Genomic DNA, 11,594 nt, shown 5'->3' with positions numbered 1-11,594 from the left:
AATTTGAATATAGTTTGTCATAGCGTCAGAGGATATAAAACCTAAGCTTATTACTATTAAAGAAAAGAAAATTCAGCAAGAACTATATACCGAAAAAAATAACTACTATTTCAAGAATTACGGTCTTTCTAACCGACTTCTTAAAGGAGGAGGTTCTCAATTCGATCGGTAATTTTTTTTGTATGTACTCCGATTACGCTGAGGTTTATGATCCGAGTTTCGTTATTCTTCTTGACTTAAACCGTATCAATAGGTAGCACATACAATCAATAGTATTTTATTAAAATTAAAGGTATCATGTTTGCGAAAGAGATGTATTAAGTTAAATCTCTATTAAGTTATTTTATACTATTGAGTTTTTCATGTCGATTTTTTTAAACATAGTTTTTTTTTAATTGGTTATTTATACGTTTAGGTAGAACCTCGTGCTGTTAGGAAATGTATGACAAGAGGCCAGGTTTATTAATTAAATGTGCAAGACGGCTACATTCTCGATAAGTCAGTCACTGTGTTTTAGTGAGCGTGCGTTGCTGAAAAAAGAGGCTAACAGTTCGCCGTTATTCTTTACCATGTGTTCACAGCTGTCACAATCTAACTAGACGTATAAATTATCTAAGATTGCAAGCATTTATCTTTATTTTTAAATTATTAAAAAAAATGCTGGGTGAAGACCATATTATATACCACTACTTTGAATCTGCATGTAGGTGGTATCTGAAATTTAATCTATTTGGTAAAAGCAACATGGCGCCGGGTGATAATGGAATTACAGCCGAGCTTCTGAGAGCTGGTGGCACTCCTGTGCTTAAGATCCTCAAGAAGCTATTCAATTTCGTCACCCTCGAAGGCAAAACGCTATAAGCATAGTACATAAGTATAGTGGTGCTGTTCTTCAAATAGGGCGATAACATGCTTTTGAAGAACTTAAGACCCATATCACTTTGCAGCCATGTATATAAGCTGTTTTCTAGGGTTATCACGAATCGTCTCGTGCGCAGGTTCGACGACTTCCAGCCTCCCGAACAAGCCGGATTCTTAAAAGGGCTTAGCACCATAGACCACATACACACGCTAAGGCAGGTTATACAGAAGACAGAGGAGTATAACGAGCCGCTATGCTTGGAATTCGTGGACTATGAGAAAGCCTTTGATTCGATCGATATCTGGGCGGTGCTTCAGTCTCTTTAGAGGTGCCACATTGATTATCGATATATCGAAGCGTTGAAGTGTTTGTATGGACAAATAATCCAGTTGGGCAGGTCCAATTAAAGGACAGAGGTCACTCGACGAATGGAACTCGGATGGGCAACGTTCGAGAAGCTCCGTAAAATCTTCTCGACCCAAATACCACAGTGTCTGAAGACGAAGGTTTTTAACCAGTGTGTGTTGCCAGTGATGACATATGGAACGCAGACGTGGTCGCTATCTATGGGCCTTATGAGGAAGCTCATTGTCGCTCAGAGCGCAATGGAAAGGGCTATGCTCGGAGTTTTACTGCGATATCGAATCAGAAATGATGAGAGCCGTAGGAGAACCAAAATCACTGGCATAGTTCAGATGGTTGCGAAAAAGAAGTGGCAGTGGGCAGGGTATGTGCCCTCACCACTTCTGCTCGACGGAGAAATGGCCGTTGGGCCAGTAAAAGTCCTCGAACGACGACCACGTACCGGAAGGCGTAGTGTTGGTAGGCCCATCTGGTCAAGATCTCTGGAATACGTTGGATGAAGGCAGCGCAGGACACCAATCGTTATGGCGATCTTTGAAAGAGGCCTTTGTCCAGTAGTGGACGTCTTCGGCTGAAAATGACAAAAAATTGTAAAAAGTTTGTGATAAATATTTTATGACTGATGACGAAAATTTGTTTTTGTCCGTTTTCTTGTCCTTCTTTAACTCAAAACTGCTTGATCGGTTCCAAATGAAAATTATCATAATATAGTAAGAATATGTATTTGCGCAGATTATAGACATGAATTATATACCGATATCATATTATTATGAATGATTATGATGTAAACTAAACTACTTAACCATAGTAAGGTCAGCTTGGTATGTGAGAGTATTTTATAAATATATCGTATATAAAGTTTATCGTATTACAATGCAACTTGCCATCTCGCAACCCTATTTAGCAGATCTATATATAGACGGAACAGAATAATATAAAAATCGCGATACTAAAATAGGTACTAATCGTAGACGGGTGAAAATTTGAAGTTGTTTTTCTATTTTTTAATGCTGAATCATACTAAGTTAAAAATAAAAAAAAAACGGTTAAACACGAGAATTTTATATATGATATTTATTTATTAGAGCAATGTAAAATGAACACAATATATTTACAAGGACACTGAGTTATGAACTAGAAGTAAAATCGCTACAGAATGTGTATTATTATCAGGTTAAGTTTTTATGTATGTTTCAAATTCAGTGGTAGGCATTATAAATGGTTTGTTTGGGCGAACAGCTTATAAACATTGCAAAATAGTCTCATTCATATATTAACCACGGACGAGTAAAAAAAGAAGGACTCCGCGCCGTGATATTAGCAAGTGAAGCACCGTTAGCAAGCTAGTTACACAAGTTTTTCTCCCTTAAATAATCATATATGGCCACAAATACTTAAATAGTATCGTTTTTACACTTTTTCACAACGCACGACAGCATTTTTAAAATATTTTAATGAGACGCAAACTGATCTGTCACAGACGATGACAATTCTCATAATGGCCGCCTATCGGCCTATAGTAGTGTAAGTGTGTGCGTGGGTCTATGTATTTACACGTTAATCGGCTTGTTTTGGTGCTACACTGTTATGTAAGGTGACACGGAGTCCTTATTTTTTTACTAGTCCTTGATATTAAGTATATAATTCCGTGTTAAAGCTTATAAGGGATATGCAAAATTAATTAGCAGAACACGATTACACATTATAATAATAATAAATAAACTTTATTTCTATAAACAGAGGTTCACAACGCTTAAATATATAAGTACTACCTACGTCTTAAAAATATACTTATTTTAAATAAAATGCAGTGTTGAATTGAAACTCTGATACCCTTAATAAGATCTAACTTGTGTTATGGGTATCGGTGTTCGCGTAAATCAATTGATAATAATAATATTAAAAATGAAGAAGTCACATGTTATGATCAGTATATAAATGACATGGACTAAGTTGTAGAAGTGTTAGAGATTAGCCCCCTTATTCATAATAGACTGCTAACTTAAAGCATTGCTAATTCTCACTCTGTCTTCTTCTATTGACCTAAGTCAGAATGAGAAAAAACACTCCTTAGCGGCTGTTTTAAGTTAGCGGACCATTATGAATAAGGGGGTAAGTAACAAGATTAAATCTAGCAAATAATAGGCTTCAAACTCGATTTGGAACATTGTTGAAGCGCAAGTAACTTACTTAAGAACACATAAGGGACAAGCAATCAGTACTAGAATAAGTAAACTAACTAACTTGAACTGAATAATGATATTACTTATCACCTACCACATTAACTAAAGGAGATTTCTAAAAGCAATATGCCAGTAAAACTAAAATAAATAAATTAAAGTAATAGGTATTTTTTTGAAATAATTAAAAGGCTTTTGAAGTGTTAACTTCTTATGGGAGGGTAAACCTATCCGTAACGTAACGCGTTACGGCGCCAGCCTGTCTGGCTTCCCTTTCTCTCACGCATGTATACAGCAGCGGCAGGCAGGCTCCTCCTCTCTCACTCTGACCAATTGTTACTTCTATAGGATTAAATATTGATACTAATAATAGACATACAAAAAGTACTTATATGCATATTCAAGAATAACTAATAAAATATATTTTATAATCTATAAAATATTTTATTAAAAATAATATAAGCCTTTCCTTACTTTATCATTAAAATACACATAAAATTATTAAAAAAATAAATTAATAATTAATTAATTAGCCGTAAAATTCCCCGAATGGCGACCACGTACCGGAAGACGCAGTGTTGGACCGACGATCTGGTCAAGATCGCCGGAATACGTTCGATGAAGGCAGCGCAGGACCGATCGTTGTGGAAATCTTTGGGGGAGGCCTATGACCAGCAGTGGACGTCTTCCGGCTGATGATGCTACATAAAATTTAATTAATAACATAAGCATTTCACAAGTTAAACAATTTCAATATTAAATAGTTCAACTCAGATTAGTTTATCACTTTAGTGGGGCGTCTCGAGACGCACTCTTATTATTTATCACGTATCGCCGCTGATCCGTTTCCAAGTCCACACATTCAAAGTTGCATTCATAACTTAGAGATTAAAGAAAAGTACCATAGTAACACGCTGTCTGTCATATGTCTATAAAAAATAATTATCTATCTGAGTATTTTCCTCAACTCCCGTAATGTAAATAGGATTTCTAATCTACAACGGTGGGTATTATTTATTTCTCGTTTCGGCGCCGCTGTCGTCCTCAAACCGCTGCACCCTTCATCATTAGTCATACAACTCCGGCGTCTGTCATCTTGAATAATAGCTTAACTTGCTCAGAGTTTGAGGAAGATTCATAACTTACTTCCAATGACGTTCTGTACATATAAACAAATCACGTCGTATAAAAATCAAGCCGAAATATGGAACATGCCACATACCACACTATAATAATCTAATCTATACATTGCCGCATTTACTCCAGTTGTTTAAAATAATCTTGGTCAATAAGTAGCAATGTGAAACATTTATTCAGTACGATGTTGAATTTAGAACCAGATTCGGAAAGTGACAGTTGACACACGACTAACGGCCGTTCCCAATATACTATCTACAGATGGAGATAAATGACTTCCTTCTACTGTCAATAATTAGCTGTCAATAATCTGAAACTGTCCCAATATACCCGATAAGTCATTCTTATCGCCTTATATTGGGACGTGTGAATTACAATTTCCATACAAACTTCTATCGCTGGTAAGCTATACGTCGTCCCATTGACAGACAGCGTGTACGGATAAGGTGTTACCGTAGATAAGTTTATTGGGACAGAAAAGTCAACGATAGTTACGATTTTTATCTCAAGTAAGAGATAGACTGAATATTGTGAAGGCCGTAAAGAGGTAAGTGTGATTATATTGTCCTTAAGCACACTTTTGCCGTTCCGCTATCGGACTGCGAATGACATAATTGTGACCTTATATGTGTATAGACATAATTGCTTACGTCTATTGAAACAAGATAAGCGTAGTATTACGTTTACTTATAGTTGACGTTTTCTAACACCTTGATACTACACTTGGAAAGCACTTTTACAGTCGCGTAGCAATGCTTCGACGTACATGACGAGACTTGTCAAACTTCATGTCGCGTACCAACCGCGTACCAACGTACATGACGAGAGTTGTCAAACTTCATGTCACGTACCAACGTACATGACGAGAGTTGTCAAACTTCATGTCACGTACCAACGTACATGACGAGAGTTGTCAAACTTCATGTCACGTACCAACGTACATGACGAGAGTTGTCAAACTTCAAGGCATTGATAATTTCGACAGCTCCGTTAGCAATACTCGTAGCTCAGCAGCGGAAAAGTGTTTACTTCAGACGCTGGGTTCGATACACCAACCAGTGCAAGGAATTTTTGGGTTTTGTAAAATTAAAGGAAATTTCTAGTAAGTTCAGGATCAGGATCAAATCGAACAGAAAAATAAGGATGAAAAATGCGTAAACAGGATAAAATAGTTAATAGAAATTTTTAGTACAATTTAAATTTAAAGATGGAATGGATGAGAAGCATTTTGAAAATAGAACATATAAGGGGGTACATAACCGTACTAAGTGACCTACGGCAATTCTAGTTGAGACTCGAAAGTGAAAAGGAAAAGAACGAAGAGAAGTAGTGGAAAGTGATCCAGGAGAAGAAGAAGATAGAAGAGGACTAGTTTACGGTGCGGTGTGATCTGCTGAAGGCACCACCATCGGCAAAAGGAACAGCGGCAGACCGGCGAAGTGCAAGTTGCATAATTGAATGCAATAAAGGCTCGTTGTTTCCAACTTTGTATTTATTTTCCAATCCCTGACCCACTCTCATCTCAAAACCATAGACTTACAATATACTAGCGCATAGACAGAGCCTGCGAATGAGAACATATCTAACGGAGATACAGAAAGATAGAGAAGGTAAGCAAAACTATTGACATGATTGAACCGATTTTAATAACGAGTCGTAAGCAGTCAGCCACTCTTGGCCTTTTCAATATTTTGAATATTAAACCACTTTCAAACGCACTCATTACACATCATACATAAAGTTTTTCGTCACGTACTTCACAAGCTTATGATAAAGTTTACAAAAACTATACGTCTTTTATAATATACGTATAGATAATTGTTATATTGCACAATAGCGCAATGAAGCCTAGCAAAAAAGCTCGTACACCTTCCTTAAAGGCCGGCAACGCTCCTGTGATTCCTCTGGTGTTGCAAGAGATTGTGGGCGGCGGTGATCACTTAACAATAGGTGACCCGTACGCTCGTTTGTCCTCCTATTCTATGCTTATTTAGCGAATAAATGCAAAATGTGAAAAGCGTTTAATACTGCTCGGCTTTTGAATTTACAAATCGTTAATTACATACCTACTCTAGCTAAATTCATAATTATTCGATCGTATAAGGCTTTTGCAAAATTATTATACCAAATACTCGGTAGCTTCAATAAATATATTAATCATGTAATATGTTTGAGAAATTTAGAGTTTTCAAAAACACGTGAACCATCCCAAAATAAAGTGAAATAGACCAAAATTTTATATAGAAGATCAAAATTATCTGCTATATTATTTTATTTCTATAAATAAAAAAGTGTGTGTGGCGTAGTAAAACAAAAATTGGATGGTCCTCCACAGTGCGGTTTTCAAGGAACTTTCTTCCACGTACTACAAAGCTGTGGAATGAGCTTCCTTGTGCGGTGTTCCCGGGACGATACGACGTGGGTACCTTCAAAAAGAGGGGAAAAACACCTACCTTAAAGGCCCGCAACGATCCTGTGATTCCTCAGGTGTTGCTATAGAATACGGGCGGCGGTGATCACTTAAAAACAGGTTATCACACTTTTCATACAAAAGAGTGACCTGTACGCTCGTTTGTCCTCCTCGTCGCTAAAGAAGTATATCTCAATATTCTATTTACTTCTTCTTCTCATGTCAAATACAATATCAGGTACCGAAACTGACTGAATAATTCCCTGAAAATATTCGGGCTTAAAAAGTTTTTTAAATAGAAATGAAAATTGTTAAAATAATTAAGGGTTTGATTTAACCCTTGTCAATGAGACGAGTCAAGCTTAAAATGATAATGAATTAGTAATATTTATAAAATAGCAGACAAGAGGACCTTTTGAATTATTTAAAATATAAACTGAATAATTCGCCAGGCTTTGCCTGAGGTGATTCATATTCCAAAGCAAACTGGCGACTTTTTGATTAAGTATTGTTGACAACTATATTGCTGATATTTTTTTTTATGCAGAACCCAAATACCTTTCATACATACATAACTAATGAAAGTTCAATCAAAACCTGACACATACGAAGTGAAGTCTATGTTTTTAAACTATTATGATTGCGGAACTTATATTGACACGAGACTGGGTCAGGGATTGGAAAATAAATACAAAGCTGGTAGGATCAAGCCTTACTTCTCCGAAATTGCACTTCGCCGGTCTGCCTCTGTTCTTTTTGCCGATGGCGGTGCCTTCAACAGATCACACCGCACCGAACACTAGTTCTCTTCTATCTTCTTCTTCTCCTGGATCACTTTCCACATTTTACTACTTCTTCTCCTCTTCCTTCCTTTCCATTAAACTTTCGAGTCTCAATAAGAACTGCCGTAGGCCACGCTTAGTACGGTTATATACCCCCTTATCTGTTCTATTTTCAAAATGATTCTCTTTCATTCCATCTTTAAATTTAAATTGTACTAGAAATTTTAACTATTTTTTTTTCGCTTTCACATTTTCCATCCTTTTTTCTGTGTTCGATTTGATCATGAACTTACTAGAAACTAAAAATTTCCTAAAACTTTGCAAAACCCAAAAAAACCCTTACACTTGAAGGTGTATCGATCCCGGGTCTACAGCGTCTAAAGTAAACACTTTTCCGCTGAGCTACGAGTATAGTTGACGGAGCTGTCGAAATCCTCTATCTCTTGAAGATTGAAAACTCTCGTCATGTACGTCGAAGCGTTGCTACGCGACAATGTTAATTATTGTGACGGGAATTCACGATATATATTTTATTAATTTGATGCCGATATTTCGACCGAATTGCATGAATTGTGGTCACGGCGGAACTGCGGAGCCGGCGAAAACTCGTGACACTTGACAGTTATAGTAAGTACATTAATCTGTCCACGTGGCGTCTAATTTTTTTTCGTCTTTGATTCCCAAATTCACTACTGACGACGTCCATACTTCCGGGTATTTTTGTTGCATTTGTACCTTGTAATGAGACCACGTGATTCCATGTTTGCGATCGTCTAAAACCATCTTAAATTAAAATTCTTAGGATGTTTTTTTTAATTTCGCTTAAGCTTCTCTAACAAGCCGTGGGATGTATTGGCGTTCAGCAGAAATCACTCGTGGGTTATGCAGCTTGACCCAGTGGTTGGTACCGGCTTTAATCTAGCTAATAGCTCTTTTTGTTTGTCCGAAATAGGAACATCCACAGCTGCAGTCAACTTCATAGACGCCATTGCTTTAAGGGGTTGAATAATCGTTTTTAATTCAAATTTCTTTCTCAGTATCCTACCTATTTTACCTGTGACCCCTTTCATGTATCAGTGGGCAGTCCCGTCGCCCCGGCGGTTGCTAACATCATGTAGAACGAATCTTTGTGAATCACGCCGGTTTAAACGTAATGAAACCGAAACGTTTTTGAACAGATTAATTACTGGTGATGAAAATTGGATCACATACGATAAGTACGTCTAAAAAAGGTCGTAGTCAAACGAAGTCAGAATCCACAGACTGGTAACACCCGGTTTAACTTATTATAAGGTGATGCTGTGTTTGTGTTGGGACTAGATAAAAAAACACGTTTGAAAAAACCGACTTCAAAAACTAAAAAGTATCAAATATCTAAAAATTTAATACACCTCTTATGCAAACTTATACCTTTAATATTAATAAAATAGTATTATTTATGTGTGCTAACTATTGATAGCTTTTAAGCCAGTGCAAAGCCCTAAACAAAATAAAACTTAATATTATAAACAGCTAACTTACTGTAATTATAGTTGTCTAGCCGCGCATGGCTGTCCGATTGGGTTGTTTTGTTGTAGACGTAGCTTTCCCGCTCAAAGTCACGCGTGGCGAGTGTAGGTTAGTTAGCTACATTTAACTTCTTTTGCGGAAACTGCGGAATGAGCTTCCTTGTGTGGTGATTCAATAACAATACGACATGGGTACCTTCGCACGTACTGTCATGGGTAAAATCGCGTACACCTTTCTTAAAGGCCGGCAAAGCTCCTATGATTCCTCTGGTGTTGCAAGAGAATATGAGCGGCGGTGATCACTTTACATACGTACACCGTACGGTCAACACAATACAAGATACAAGAAATGTATGCAAATATATAATAAAATTCCACACAGGGGCATGCATATAGGCAATTAGGCAATGCCTACCTCGTTAAGAACCTAAATAAATATAGCACTAGTGTTGAAGGTTTTTTTAGTTCAATTTGGTTCCGTTATTATTTTTACCAAACAGTATTGTATTGAATTTCCACTCAGTAAACGATTAAAGTATTAGATTGGCCAAATGGTCCGGATACTATTTTTTTTATGACAAAACCAATGCACGCCCCTGCTTCTACATCATATTACTGAACTTCCGTCAAATAAATTTAAGCTTCATATTACTGAAGAAAGCGTATTATAAACTTTCAGGAATAAATAGCCGATAAAAATGTATGGATACTATGAAAACTGTAAAGGGAGGATAAAACTTGCTGAGTTTCTTGCCGGTTTTTCTCAGAAAAAGACCTCCTGGGAGTGCCGAACTGATGGCATAAAAATTTACATTCAAAGGCGTACAAATTGTACCTAGATAAATAAAGAGATTTTATTCATTCATTCCATTTCAACACTCACAAGTTATCATTTAATTTACTTCTACAGCTGAATAGCATTTTAATTCAGCTATGCTTTTCTCGGTATTAATGTGAGCTACCAGCTTACTATTAAAACTGTCTAGCATTTTAAAATAAATTGCCACGATTTCGCATTAAATTCTCTAATTGAATTGCTGATGGTATCGTTTGGATCCCGGAGAGCTGAAGTGTTGATAACGAACAAGCTCTTAACAGATGAAAGCAGGCAACTTTGTCAGTGAACAAGAAGATGCAGTTCTATTAACAATTGAACTGTGAAATTGAAGTTATTAAGATCTCAATACGATTACAATAAGCTCGTTGGAACACAGAGTTGAAGCCTTATTCAAATGCAGATTTAGGTCAATTTCCAATTAATTTTCAATAATTTGATTTTGAACATTCATGGAATTCAGTATCGTATTTAAATGATATTGTTTAGGAGTTGAGCTTCCTTGAAATCGTATCCATTCTTTCATATGTTGCAATTGATTAATATTGGTTTAATCTCGTAATTATCACCATCAGACGAAACACGTCCACTACTGGACAAAGACTGTGCTACCATCTGCATCATGCTCATCCAACGTATTCCGGCGATCTTGACCAGATTGTCGAGCCATCTCGTGGGGGGCCTACCAACCACTTCGTCTTCCAGTACATGGCCGCCATTCCAAGACTTGTCTGCCCCACCGGCCATCTGTCCATCGAAATATGTGCCTTGCCCACTGCCACTTCAGTCCTCTGAATGTTTTTTACTACTTAAAGAAATAAACATAGACTTTTATGTCGTCTAAAAGATCGCCCCTGAATGAAGATTAGGAGACATCCGTAAAATACGTCACAGGTATTTCATAATTTTTTGTGCCCTACCCCGTCCATGTCACAGCTGGTCACATTTGTGACAACTACCAAGTGATGTCACATAAGTATTATTTTGCAATTTTACATTTAGAAATTTATGAAATTTATTCGAGAAATTAAAACAGCAGTGTTCCGAAATTCTGTTTATTTCCATGTAAATTCAGTTATCTTTGGAATTCTTTGCTTTTAAATTCCATTTCACTTTCAAGATTGTCACTGGTTTTCATACCTTTCCATATAGTCAAATGGTCGCATGACAATGATATTGTACTTAACTCGACAAAAAAACCAAGTTTATCCTAATTCATTCCAACCATCTAACTGTTAACGAACAATCCCCGTCAATGTTTACTCATAGTTACTCATGCTTCCATACCAACCAACTATGTTGCCAATGCTCACCTATTGAGAAAGTAGATTGTGTAAGATATCTCGGTGTAAAAGTAGATGCTAACTTTTCCTAGTCCCAACAAATTAATTATATTTGTAACAAACTTAGAATATTACTTGGTAAATTTTATTATTTAAAATTTTAAGTTCCTATAGGCATTCTTAAATGTTTATACTTCTCCTTAATAGACTCGATTCTGAGTTATGCTCTCTCGG

The 11,594-nt window shown here is 36.6% G+C and overlaps 1 pseudogene; it reads left to right on the top strand.

Moving 5' to 3' along the window:
* The first annotated feature begins 744 nt into the window (after positions 1 to 744).
* On the top strand, positions 745 to 4,101 carry LOC126969177 (uncharacterized; annotated as a pseudogene).
* Positions 4,102 to 11,594: the final 7,493 nt, after the last annotated feature.

Source organism: Leptidea sinapis, chromosome 17, assembly GCF_905404315.1.
Source record: "Leptidea sinapis chromosome 17, ilLepSina1.1, whole genome shotgun sequence".
Lineage (NCBI taxonomy): Eukaryota > Metazoa > Arthropoda > Insecta > Lepidoptera > Pieridae > Leptidea > Leptidea sinapis.
Note: the sequence above shows the minus strand (reverse complement) of the source record. Positions and strands in the feature narration are given on the sequence as shown.